Source organism: Anolis carolinensis, chromosome 3 (genome assembly GCF_035594765.1).
Source record: "Anolis carolinensis isolate JA03-04 chromosome 3, rAnoCar3.1.pri, whole genome shotgun sequence".
In the NCBI taxonomy this organism is placed as follows: domain Eukaryota; kingdom Metazoa; phylum Chordata; class Lepidosauria; order Squamata; family Dactyloidae; genus Anolis; species Anolis carolinensis.
The window spans coordinates 172859510-172873332 of record NC_085843.1 but is presented as its reverse complement, the minus strand read 5'-3'; the positions used below and the strand labels follow the sequence as shown (position 1 = coordinate 172873332).

At 42.4% G+C, this 13823-nt stretch overlaps 1 long non-coding RNA gene across 1 annotated transcript; it reads right to left on the bottom strand.

Moving 5' to 3' along the window:
• Positions 1-6901: 6901 nt before the first annotated feature.
• Positions 6902-8338, bottom strand: LOC134297662 (uncharacterized). Its single transcript, XR_010004484.1, has 2 exons — positions 8155-8338; positions 6902-7186 (listed from the first exon to the last, which is right to left on the bottom strand). It is a non-coding gene; the product is annotated as an uncharacterized LOC134297662 (long non-coding RNA).
• Positions 8339-13823: the final 5485 nt, after the last annotated feature.

Genomic DNA, 13823 nt, shown 5'->3' with positions numbered 1-13823 from the left:
AATGCCTTTTGGCATTCTGGCGTCCAACTCAGTTTGGCGCCGGGAGCTTTCACTTTTGCTGTCTCCCCTTTCCCTTTTGTTTTTAAAAGTTCTGTAAGGGGTGCGGTTATTTGTGCAAAGCCTTTTATGAAGGGTCTGTAAAAATTTGCAAACCCCAGAAATGATTGTAATTGCCTCCTTGTTTGAGGCACTCCCCATCCTTTCACATCTGCTACTTTAGCTGGATCCATAGCTAACCCTTCTGGAGACATCCGATATCCCAGAAAGTCAATTTGAGTTTTATTAAATTCACATTTGGACAGTTTTGCGTACAGCTTTGCTTCTCTTAGTCTCTGCAAAACTTCCCGGACCAATTTTACGTGCTTTTCCTTATCTTCAGAAATGATCAAGATATCATCAAGGAATATGAACACCCCTCTGTACAATAACGGGTGTAGTATTTCATTTATAAGCTGCATAAAGCAGCCGCTTCCATTTTTTAACCCGAAAGGCAAAATTTCGTATTCAAAATGGCCGAATGCGCAGGAAAATGCGGTTTTCCAAGTATCCTCCGGTTTGATCCTTAATTTATGATACGCTTCAATTAAATCCAGTTTAGTAAATATGCTCCCTTTCTTCAATACGGTAATTAAATCCTTGACTAAGGGCATAGGGTATTTATTGTCCTTGGTAATTGCGTTTAAATTTCGATAATCAATGCACAATCTTAGGGAATTGTCTTTCTTTCTCCTAAATAACACTGGAGCCCCGAGAGGAGAATTAGATGGCTTAATGAAGCCTCGAGCCAGGTTTTTATCAATGTATTTTCTCAATTCCTCCTTCTCTTGCACAGACATGGGATACACTTTTGGTTTTGGTAAGTCTGCTCCTGGGGTTATTTCAATCCCTACTTCTATATTTCTTTTGGGAGGCAATTTACTGGCCTCTTTCTGATTGAAAACATCCGCAAAGTCTCTGTATTCAGGTGGCAATAGCTGTGGGTCTATTTCCCCTGCTTCGTCTTCCTCGTCCTCCTCTTCTGCAATTTTGCTTATCTCCCATTGCATCTGCTGTTCTTTAAATGCTAAGCTTTTTCCTCTCCAATCTACTTCAGGATTTGCTTGTTCGAGCCATGGTATCCCCAATATTACATGGTATGTGGCAATAGGGGCTATCACAAAGGATATTCTTCCTCCCCATTTGCCTATTTTGCATGGAACTTCCCGTAATTCCTTTGTAGATACTTCCCCAGCAGCGACTGATCCATCTAGCTGCGAAAATGCAATTGGGGAGTCAAGTGCCATCTGCTGGCATTTCAGCGCTCCTGCTAATTCTGGGGTTATAATGTTCCTAGAACACCCGCAGTCTACAAACGCCTTGCAGGTGGCCCGATTTTCTAGCCCCGAGAGGCAAATTGGTACTACTATCATGCGTTTGTCCCGACTCACCAATCTTTCCGAAGATTCTGGGGCCTGCACCTCCTCCTCCGCACGCCTCCCGGTTGCTGGCTTGGGCTTTGGGGCTTTTGGCGGCTCCCCCTTCCGGGCCCAGCATTCCGCTGCTCGGTGGCCCGTCTTCCCACATACAAAGCATCCCGGTTTAGGTTTGTTGTTGTCTCCTCTGGAGGGAATCCCCGGCCTCCCTCCGGGTCTTTCTTGCTTCCTCGTTTCTCCTCGACCTCTCGCCACCGGTCTTTGCTGGCCGCTGCTGCTCCTGAAGCGCTTTACTTGTGCCAGGGTAGATTCGACGCGCCCCGCTAGTTGAATCCATCCCTGGAGCGTCTCGGGGTCGTCTCTGTGCGCTGCCCAGCTGAAAATCTCGGGGCGTAGTCCCTCTTTAAATAGTTCCACTTTGGTTACTTCAGACCACTCCGGTACCCTTTCCGCGAGGTGGAGGAATTCCTCTGCGTACTCGGGCACCGTTTTGTCCCTCTGTTTTATTCCTTTCAGCTGGTCTCGAGCCCTCAATTGCTCTAGCCGGTCTCTGAACCGGTTCTCCAGTGCGGCGAGGAAGCGGGGCACTGACCTCAGGCATGGGTCGCGTCTGGCATGCAATTGCACATACCAGCTGGCTGCTCCTCGCTTTAGTGTGTTGCCGATGGCTCGAACCCTGCTTGCTTCGGAGGGAAATGTGTGTGCGTTGTCTTCCATGTATCCTCTAATGCTAATTAGAAAAAAGTTCAGTTCCTCTGATTCCCCTCCGTATTCCAGCTTGAGATCTTCCCTTCTAGGCATCCATTCTGCAGCCCTTTGATATTGTCTGGGCGGCATGGGGAAGGGTTGCATCAGGTTTCCTCGGGTGGCTCCTTGGAACACGCCGCGCCCCACTCCGGTGGTCATTCTGCGCGGCTCCTGGAAGTCTGCCGCCGCTGTTGGCTCTTCCGCCCATCCGCATACTGGCCTAGCTGTAGCCCCCTCATCTCGCCTTTCCTCGTCGTACGGCACATCCTCCTCCTCTTCCTGGACCCCCCGCTCCTCTCCGCCTTCGTCTGCGAATCCACTGGACCCGATCCCTGGCCCCAGTGGCCTTTCCACCCCGACGCCCATTCGGGGGGTTGGGAGCTCTGTTGGAGACGGCGGCCTCAGGGTCCCCAGGGCTCGCTGACGCTCCACTTCTCGCGCCATGCTGCCCCGGAACTGCAGCTCCTGCCAGTATTCCTCATCTCCCTCGTCCCTTGCCGCCACGGGGCTCTGCGTTGACGCCCGCTGGCCCCTCTGGCTCCAATCTCCTTCTTTGCTTGGTTCTCTCTCGGCGCCATATCGGCTGGCCTCCTTCTGGAGATTCTCTTCCAATAATGGCACCAATCTCCCCACGGTTTCCGACAGCCTGGATAAATTAGTTTCCAGGATGGATAACCGCAGGGCCACGGTCTCCGGCATACTTCCTCCAGATCCCCAACTGGTTTCTGCAGCTGCAGAGACGCCTCTTCCGAGCCTGGGAATTCTCTGGGTCACGCCGTTCGGCTTGGGGTACCCCGTAGAGGAAGCTATGGCTTGCAGCGTCTCTTCTCTCTTCGGCCGGGCCCCTTGCAAAGGCCTCTCTGCCTCATTTGGGCTTTGATCTTCTTCCTCGCTCATTATCACTTCACTGCGAATTCCGCAGGAGGGTGAGAAATGGGATTCTCGACTTTAATGTCAGGCTTACTTCAAAGGACCAGTCTGAACGCAGATCAAAGACAGCTGCTCTCAAACACAATCTTTATTGAAGAATACATGACTTTGGAAAAGTCGAGAATGACCTAATGTTTACATACATCTAATTTTATCACTTCTGATGCAACGTAATATCACACGCAAATATCATCATCAAACCCCACCTTCTGGATCACTTTTCCACCAAGGTTTCTATCCCCCCCACACTACAGCAATTATAATTGTTTATACTTTCACCCCTGAGTTCCCAGGCTCATTTTATCTTCTCCCGCCAGGTGCTCGCATGTTTATGTTATGAAGTCAGATTCAGGGCTTGGAAATTCAGCCCTGGGATCTGGCTGCATGACACTGCAACCTTTTGGTCTGCAAGTTCAGCAGCTCAGTGCTTTAACACACTTCGCCACCGGGGTTTCTAAGTGTATTTGAGGTTCCCTTAATATTAGATATGTTAATTAAGGACGAACAAAGGGTTCAAACCAACAATTTATATATGTATAACTAGCTGTGCCCGGCCACGCGTTGCTGTGGCTGATGGGAATCATTTGTTGACCAGGTGGAATAGCAGTGAATAGCCTTGCAGTCTTAAAGTCTGGGTGTTTTCTCCTTACGTGAATCCTTGTTTGGTGAGCTGGAATACAATGGAATAGGTTTGCTGCTTGGAAGGCTGGGTAGTTGCGTTGTAGGGAAATGGCTTTTTAGCTAATTTGAATGGCACTGAATAGCCTCGCTGTTTCAAAGACTGACTGCTTTCTACATAGGGGCATCCTTTCTTGGGCAGGCTGAATGAGACGGAGTAGCCTCATGGCTTGAAACCCTGAGGGTTTACTATGATGGGGAAATGTTGGTTGGTTAGGTTGAACAGCACTGAATAGCCTTGCTGTTTGGAAGCCTGGTTGTTTCCTGCCTGGGGGAATCCTTTGTTGGGAGGTGTTAGCTGGCCCTGTTGGTTTCCTGTCTGGAATTCCCATTTTCAGAGTGTTTTCTTTATGTAATGTCCTGATTTTAGAGATTATATTGTTGCTTCCTGCCTGGGGGAATCCTTTGTTGGGAGGTGTTAGCTGGCCCTGTTGGTTTCCTTTCTGGAATTCCCATTTTCAGAGTGTTTTCTTTATGTAACGTCCTGATTTTAGAGATTATATTGTTGCTTCCTGCCTGGGGGAATCCTTTGTTGGGAGGTGTTAGCTGGCCCTGTTGGTTTCCTTTCTGGGATTCCCATTTTCAGAGTGTTTTCTTTATGTAATGTTCTGATTTTAGAGATTATATTGTTGCTTCCTGCCTGGGGGAAATCCTTTGTTGGGAGGTGTTAGCTGGCCCTGTTGGTTTCCTGTCTGGAATTCCCATTTTCAGAGTGTTCCTCTTTATTGAATGTCCTGATTTTAGAGATTATATTGTTCTGTATTATTACACCACAGTAATTGTAGATAGGATATTTGTTGCCTGAGAGCACAGGCAGGCGGAAGAGAGACAGAGGCCCAGGCAGGTGAGGCTGGGAAGGGAGGGCCTTCGTCCGAAGAGGGGGAAAGGGGAGGGAGGGTTTAGGACCCTTTAAGACACAGTGGGGGGGGGGTCTGTTCCCGGCCTTGAGGCCACCCCTTCAGGCCTCTATCTCCAAAAGAAAATAAATTGTTAAAAGAAAAGAAACCTTGGTCCTTGGGTCCTCCCTCCAGCCTGGCTCTTTGGGGGGGGGGGAAGGTTCTGGCTCCGGATCTCTCCTGGCTGGGGCCGCCCTGAGGCCTGCGGGGCACGGAGGAGGCTGCAGTGCTCTTCGTGGGGGGGGGGGGCTTTCTGGAAGCTTCCCCGCCTCCGCCTCTGCAGACCTCAACATCAAAAAAAGAAAAGAAAAAAGAAACCTTGGGGCCTCGCGGCCCTCCTCTTTGGTGGGTGTCACAGGCCCCGCTGCATGGAGGCCCCTCCTCCTCCGACCACCATGGGGCCTTCCAGCCAGGCTGATGGCTGGGGTTTTAAGGCCCCATGGAGGTTTTTGACAGGATTTTTAATTGTATCAACCTAGAGGCGTGGATGATGGGTTGTGTTGTCCAATTTCGAGGTTGGGGGCCCCGTAGTTTAGTTGTTTTGCTCGGTTCCGCGATTCCATCACTCTTTTATATATATAGATTTTCTGCTATCCAAAATAAAAATGGCATGTGATGTTTACAGCAAGAATGGAATCCAAATATCGAATTTGGTCTATTTATTACATGTAATATTACTGGTAATATTACAGTATAGTGGTGTGGTGCAATATGCTGGTATATAGTGCTAGTGTTATGCTGTACTAGTGATATAATACACTGTATGTAAATATTATTTGTAAGCAGCTCTGAGTCCCCTTTGGGGTAAGAAAGGCAGGATATAAATGTAGTAAATAAATAAATAAATAAATAATCAATGGCCATCATTTTTAACATCTAATAGAAGTATAGCTGTAGACCTCTGAGTATGTCGTATACATTAGAAATTACTCTTTAGAACATATTGGTTGCTACAGCCTTTACTCAAGAAAGGTCTTTCTAAATCAGCAAACTGTTGAAGATGTAATACTGCTAATATTTCCTTAACACATATGTTTGGAATTAACCCATAGTAGTGCCCCCCTGGAGTTCAAAAGATTTTCTTAGACGAGGAATATTCAGAAGTTATTTTGTCTCTGAAAAATAGCTTATATCAACTGGCATTCCTTTGTGGTCTCTCATGCAAATACTAACCAAGTTTAACCCTGTTGACCTTCCAAAATCAGACGGGATCTGGTGCCTTTAGAATATTCATGAGCTTTGGTGGCTTTAAAATGAGATTAAGCAGATTTAAAAATAATGGAAGAGAGATCTGTTAGTGTCTGTGAGTCATGGTGACTGTACACTTTGAAGGCTTTGTGATTTGCTGGTGCATTTCCCAGAGGCATCTGCATAAGAAACACTTTGAAATATGATCCTGAATGGTATATATATACACTTAATTACCTTATGGGCATAACTTAGTGTGAGATAGCTTCACTTCTGTAGTGGTATAACTTTTCATTTTATGGGTATGGATTCACTCATTTCTGGAAAAAAGAAATGGCATGGTTCAAATTCTGCCTTATGCTGTGCTTCTTGGTGTCGTTGTTCGAGGTGCTGAGGCATTTTGCATCATTCAGATTTTTCAAGGGTAACTTCAATGGCATTATTGCAGATATTCTTAAGAAATGGGAATGCAAATCCCTAGTTAGGAAACCTGTAACCATGAGAGTTATTATCTGCTTTTAGATCTTGATATTATTAACTGTAGCTAATTTTTAATAAAAGGTAAAGGTTTCCCCTGACGTTAAGTCCAGTCATGTTTGACTCTGGGGGTTGGTGCTCATCACCATTTCTAAGCCGAAGAGCCGGCGTTGTCCATAGACACCTCCAAGGTCATGTGGCCGGCATAACTGCATGGAGCACCCTTACCTTCCCGCTGGAGCGGTACCTATTGATCTACTCACATTGGCATGTTTTCGAACTGCTAGGTTGGCAGAAGCTGGAGCTAACAGCTTATTATTTTTAATAACCAGTGTGATGTAGTGGTTTTGGTATTATATTAGGACTCTGGAGAGCAAGGTTGAAATCCCTACTCAGCCATTAAAACTCACCGAGTGACCTTGGGTAAATAATATAACTCAACCGCAGAGAAAGGATGACTCCTTCTGAACAAATCTTACCAAGAAAAACTTGTGATAGGTTTGCCTTAGGGCAGCCATAAATCAAAAATGACTTGAAGACACACAACAACAAATTACTTCTAAAAGTAATCTCTGGTGTTCTGGATTAGGTAGGCTTTTAATGTGATCCAGCAAGTCTCCATTTGCATTCCTAGGGGAAATGTCTCTAAAATGAACCCTTCATACATGCACATCTTCCGATCAGTAAATGAGGTTATGCTGCATATTCATGTCACAAGAGAGCAAGGCTTACTTCTCAGCAGCATGGTTAAATGGTTAAGGAGAAAGTAATCCATGTTGTGGTATCTTGATTAGGCCCCTGTTGGCCTTGAGTTCATCTGTTTGCTTCCAGATCTGTTCTCTCATTCTCCCAAATGATCTGAAGCAAGACATAGCCATCTTTTAATGCATGCTCTTATGCCAGTTCACTGTTTCACACCATCTGTCTTCTGCCTAATGTCTATACCTTCCACTTCAAAAGGCAGTAACTGCTATGAGGTGAACAAGTACTAGTACTTTTCAGTCATCTTTTAGGACACTTCCAACACTGTTATAAATTGCTGATTGCCAAGGAACATGCAGTACTTATCTAGACTCCTACCCATTTACTGCATCTAGCTTAATTAAGGTACATAGAGAAAGAGAACTACAGGCGGGAAAACCATTCTCTTCCTTAATTGACATGCTATTAAGCAACGGAATAAAACCCATCCAGCACCCAATTACTGGAAAAGAAAAACTTAATTGAGTGGTTAGTGTGATCAAAGTGAGGAAATTGAAATTCAGGAAAACAGCGATTTAGCTTATAACCTACCAACAATCACACAGAACAACAATAAAGAAGATATAGAGTGGTTATAGCAGCATATTTGTCACGTATCAGAGATTCCTTGTTTAACTTTACAGTACATTATAATACCAATTTCTGTCTAATTCTTTTCATTTACCATCAACCTGAACCTTGCAAATCCAGGTCATATGGTCACCCTCTGGACACTATAAATAATAATAACAAAACTTTATTTATACCCCGCCACCATCTCCCCGTGGGGGCGGCTCACAATGTTACAAAAGTAACAGCGCAAATACATTAACAATATACACAGTTAAAACACAAGAAGATGATAAAACAGAAGTTAAAACAAAAGTTTATACAACAGTAATAATATCAAACAACCACCTATGCAATTCAGTCAACTTCAAAGGTGGGGGGGGACTATAGCAGCAATATAAGATAAAATCATTAGATTAAAATACCCCGATGAAAGGAACCTAATAACAAAGTAATTTCCTGGTGGGCATATATGTGCCGTGGTACATCAGACGAATACTGACATACTTACATACCTACAGGACTCAAGGTGAGCCTACACTGACTACTTGTTGGCCATTCTGGAGCATTTCTCAATGAATTGTCACCTTGTCCTTTGCCTCATTGCTGCCACTCCCCACCAGCCACAGAGCTTCATCAAACATCTTGTCACAATGGTAATGTCATAACAAGGTGCCTGCATTACCAGAAAGGAGATAAGTTGACACCCTCATTCTTGATGGTTGCATGGGTATCCTATTCTGACATCACAGATGCAATCACAGTGGCCAAGTACTTACACAATGCTCCAAGGACAGCTGATAGTGATAGTGACCACATAGGGATGAGCCATCTTCCAATATTATTATTTATTATTTATTACAATATTTATATCCCGCCCTTCTCACCCAATAGGGGACTCAGGGCGGCTTACAATAAAACGCATATATAAAAATTATACAGTGCAATATAAATCAGTTAAAATTATTATTAACTTACATCAGTATTCATCTTACATCATATCCGAAGGGCTATCACATGGGAGATAATATGAGCCTGTTTTCTCTACCTCCAAAGAACATGAATGGAACCAATTAGTTCATGTTACAAGAAAGATGAGACTAGCTAAAATTACGAAGACCTTCATGACAGTAGAAGCTGGTACAGAACAGTAGAATAGAAAATGGTAGACTCTACCTCACCTAAGGTTCGTAAACACAAGTGGCCTCTTCTTAGGAGTCTTTTGCTCTGGATTTTTGCACTCAGTGTTCTGCTAGAAGGTACCCATGTTCCTTTCTGACCTCACAATTCTATCATTCTATGAAAGAATCATCACATGTATTCTTTCTCCCTTTTAATGAGATTTTCCTGCTCCTTGGCAGGGGGTTGGACTGGATGGCCCACAAGGTCTCTTCCAACTATGATTCTATGATCCTATTGTTGTTTCATGGAATCATAGTAATAGATGAAATCTGTCACAGATTTGTTGCTTCATTCAGGTTCTTCATGGCAAATATTGTCCAGTGTGTAAATTCAGTAGAAGGTAGTTGCATCCACGAAACTATGACCCACAGCACACCTTTCTCTCTACCAAGCTCTACTGGGCTTGATGCGAAGAATCTAACAGACAAGATATATAGTTTCCCTCATTAAAAAGAAGCAGGAATGAAGAGATGGAAAGAGTCAATATTGATATGGCAAGACATGAATAACCAAAGATTACTGTAAAAGTAGAGTCAGGGTTGAACAAGTGCATACAGAAGACATGTAGATAGGATTCAAAAACAGGACACAGGATCAATTGATCTAGGCACCTGCATGCACACATTAATGCTGCTAACACAGTCATATCCTATTGCATGTTTTTACAATGGCTTGAAAATGGATTTGGAAGACCAGTAAAGCTGGGGATATGTGTTGTTGAAATCTGGTAAAATCATACCTTATTTACAGCCTTAACCAGAAAATCTGTCTTGCCAGAGGTAGATCTGGTGGTATCCAATGAAGCAGAAGTTGGTTAATAATTTGACATAGCTTATATAATATAACTTTGGTAAATTTACATTTTGTTATATGGACATAAGATATTTACTTGGTTAACATTTATATACTAGTATGAATGTCTATGCTTGATGATGGCACTTATAGCTTTCCATCTCTCTTTTACATCTGGTTCTCAAGAGAAGTTACTTTTCTGAAGTGAAAGTTTTATTATTTATCTGGTGTTGTTCTTTGTCCCAAGTCCTGAGAAGACCAGTAAGGAAATTAGCCTTTGCCTGCATTGAAATTGCTCAATACTGCCTTAATTGACAAGAGGTACAGTATTGTGGCTCTAATATCATCAACATTTTAATCCTGTATAATGTTTAACATCTTAGTCTTTTGAAAAACCAAATGAAACGTCAGAAGCTTCCATGATGTATTTTATGTTTTGGAGCTGGCCACAAAAAAGTATTGTTGCCTCTGGATTTTGTTGTATTGGTTGAGAAGAGTCTCTGCCACTTTGAACTTGAAGCAGGCATTTCAGCTGGACAGTACCTATCAAATGACAATATGTACCTCACTATTTGTTTGCTTCCCCCCCCCCCCATGATTCTCCTAGCTATTGAAAAGTAAAAACTTGTCAACAGCTCGCAGTCCTATGATGGACTTAGTATAATGATGAGTATTTTCCGCTTCTATGTTAGCATGCCAGCAGTAATGTGGCATCAATGAGTGGGCTTCTCCCTTTGTCCCTCCTCCCTCTTGTTACTTCCAAGCTAGCTGTTTTTCTTTCTTTCTTTCTTTCTTTCTTTCTTTCTTTCTTTCTTTCTTTCTTTCTTTCTTTCTTTCTTTCTTTCTTTCTTTCTTTCTTTCTTTCTTTCTTCCTTCCTTCCTTCCTTCCTTCCTTCCTTCCTTCCTTCCTTCCTTCTTTCTTTCTTTCTTTCTTTCCAGTATTTATACCCTGCCCTTCTCACCCTGAAGGGGACTCAAGAGCGGCTTAGAGAACACACAGACAGCAAACATTCAATGCTGATTATACAATTAACAAGGACAGACAACACAAACAGATGTAAAGGCGGTTTTTCTCATCTTATTTCTGGCATCTTGGAGGCTGTGCCTGACTCCAGACACAGAGGGGTGCTGTCACTCTATCTTCCATGCCAGGAAGCTTTCTTCTATGCAGTATCCTTAAGGTCACCTGTAATGAAGTATGTATTTTTGGTTTTGTTGAAAAAGTGCAAAGTTTAAAAAAGGGATTCAATCTGTGCTCTGAGGCACAGGGAAGATTGATCCTAGGTTGAGGGGATCAAGGAGACTCAATTGTTCATTTTTGAGTCGGTTTAAAATAAGTTTGGTGACTTATTTAATGTAGTCTGTGTCCTGGTAAGGAACAGAGAATCTGTGATCGTATATCACAGGGTGACTGCGGTTTAAAAGTAGCAGAGGAAGAAGTTCTAACTACTTTAAGCAAAAGAAATGACACTTTAGGGAGTTTGTCTTACCTCATTCTAGTATTATAACTGTTAATAAAAGTGCCTCTAAGTGAGAAACAATATTGTAACCACTAAGCTCTGTGCCTGAATAAACTTGTTATTGTTCCTCCAACATCTAAGCCTCTGTCGCATATATTATAAACCAAGTTGTGTTACCATCTAAAGTGAATAAGAAGAAGAAAGGATTTTTTTTTAAAAAAAGGTCTCCTCTCCGAGTCTTTGGTCTTACAAATTGGTGGCAGTGGTGGGATAAAAAGATTTCCCCTGCCTGAAAGAACCTTCGTCGTTCTTAGTCCTTTACAAATTGGTGGCAGTCGTTACAAATTCTTTACATCACCTTTTATTACCTCTTCGCTATAAGCAGTACCTATTTATCTACTAGCATTTCTGTTAGGTGGGCAAGTGAGCTGGGGCTAATGGTGGGTGCTCACCCAGACCTGGGCTTCAACTGCCAACCTTTCAATCAGCAGGATTTTTCTACAGCACAGCGGGTTTAGCCTGCTGTGCTAAGTCCGGCCTCTCTTATATATTTTTCTTATATTTTTATTATATTTATTTATTTACAATATTTCTATTTTATACATATCTTTCCCTTTTTGTGTTTTTAATGCTGAAATTGCACAACTGCACTAATAATAAAATGAGTGAACTGTAGTATTGTAGGAAAGTTAGGTTACAAGTATGTGCAGAAGTAATATCATGGGATAGCAAATCTACACAATTCTTCTATTGAAGAGAGGTGCGATATTGATACCAACATGGAGCCATTATCTATGCTAATGCAACCATAGCAGAATAGCAGGTTGGTGTGAATAAAGTACTTTAATATCAAATATCTATACTGTGATATTTGTGAGAAATTCTTGGTGTGAAGGGGAGATTTTGCTTGATGCCGCAGACACACAATTAATGTTCGCTAACATGCTGACAGCAATCTTTTGAAGAACCCCAAACTGAGGCAGAATCTGTCACAACTTATCGGAGGTTATGAATATTATTTTCTCTTTGGGGAAATTTTTTCCTTTTAGGAATAAAAGCAACACAAATCTTCATCCCAGTCACATCTATTGTTTCAAATTGAAACCAAAGCACTAACTGAAGAAAATCCACTCAAATAATGCCAAAAGCAAAAGAAACCTCTAGTCACAATCTAAAGACCTATTCCTATCAGCATAAAAAGAAAAAAGCCAACTTGTTGCACACATAATGAGAGGAGAAGAATTAGTAAGGAAACTCAGAGAGTGTGACATGTCTTTTAGTTTTGTGTTTTCTCAGCTGCCTGTTACAGACAACACTTTCAGCCTTTAGGTCAATAATCCTCTTGAGGGGAGAAAGGATGGTACAGGATGGTTAATGGCCTTCTGTTTCCTTTTTTACTCTCCCAAATTAATCTTTCTCAACAGTAGAACAAAAACAGTCATTTTGTCAGGTGGCCTCAATGGTCCTGTTAGTTGTTTTCCTTTGTTTTCTCTTACCCCCCCCCCCCCCCAAATTGCTAATATTGTCCATTAGAACAGATAACTCTATAATAGGCTTGTGCACGGATTTGGTTTGGTTGGTTCCCTTCAGGCAATCTGGCTTGTTTGGCTGACTGTAACAGTAAGGGCTCAGCCGCCTTGTTTTTTTTTTTCAGCGGAGTATGCAGCTGAAAAAAAGAATGGGGTTAAGGAAACATTCACTGCACACTCTTCAGGGAGTATGCAGAGAATGCTTGCTTTACCCCATTCCTCAAACCCCGACTCCCCTGAAAAGAAGAAAACATAGGGTCCTAGGAAGGGTGCTTCCTTAACCTTGTTGCTCAAATCCAGGCTCCCTTGAAAAGAAGAAAGGAAAGGATCCCAGGAATGGAAAGGGGAGCCTTGTAAGTTCCCCATTGCCACCTATTAGCCGGATCTTCCCGGATCTTTCAGGTGCCTAGCCAAAAACAGATTTTTCTATTAGTTGATTTTCAGGTGGCTCCCAAAAATGGATCTGAATACCCAATGAAATTCAGATACCAAAAAACAATCACCTTCCAGCTGAATTACACAAGCCTACTCGATACCATCTCAGCCCAAATGAGAGTTAGAGGCAAATTTTCCTCTTACCTCCTAGATTTAAACTTTGCTAAATATCTAAAAACTGGAAGTGGAAAAAGGGGAGATTGTTGTGTCTCAGTCATTGTCAAAGAATATGAAGTACCTGGATTGGCTTGCACAGATATAATTACAGATAGACTTCAACTAACAAAGTTGACATGTCCCCAGGCTTTATTTTTAACAATACAGTTGGTAGCAGTGATGAATGGAAATACTAAGAATAGGTTCCTACAAGACACACACCTCTGTACTAGTATGAATACTATCATCATTTAACATTTTGTATCAAATTTGCTATTCAAAATTCAGAATATGTGCATGTGAAATGAACCAATCAGGTCAGGTAAGTTTGAACAAATAAACAAAAACTACATGTGAATGTGTACACTGGACAACATTGCCTCAAATGTGCTTCCTTGCCACAACTTTGTACTTCTACCATTTTAAAATTGATCTTTCCTTTTTATTGTTCCATGTGAATGTGCATTTATTAGGCCTGTGCAATCAATGGGGAAAAAAAAGTTTCAGTTCTCATTACTAAATTAGGGGTGTGTGTGTGTGTGAATTGCTTCTAAAGTGTTTCTAAAGTATCATTAGGAGTCCGTATTGTAACTATAACAATTTTAGTTATGTCATTGTGCAAGTGGAGAA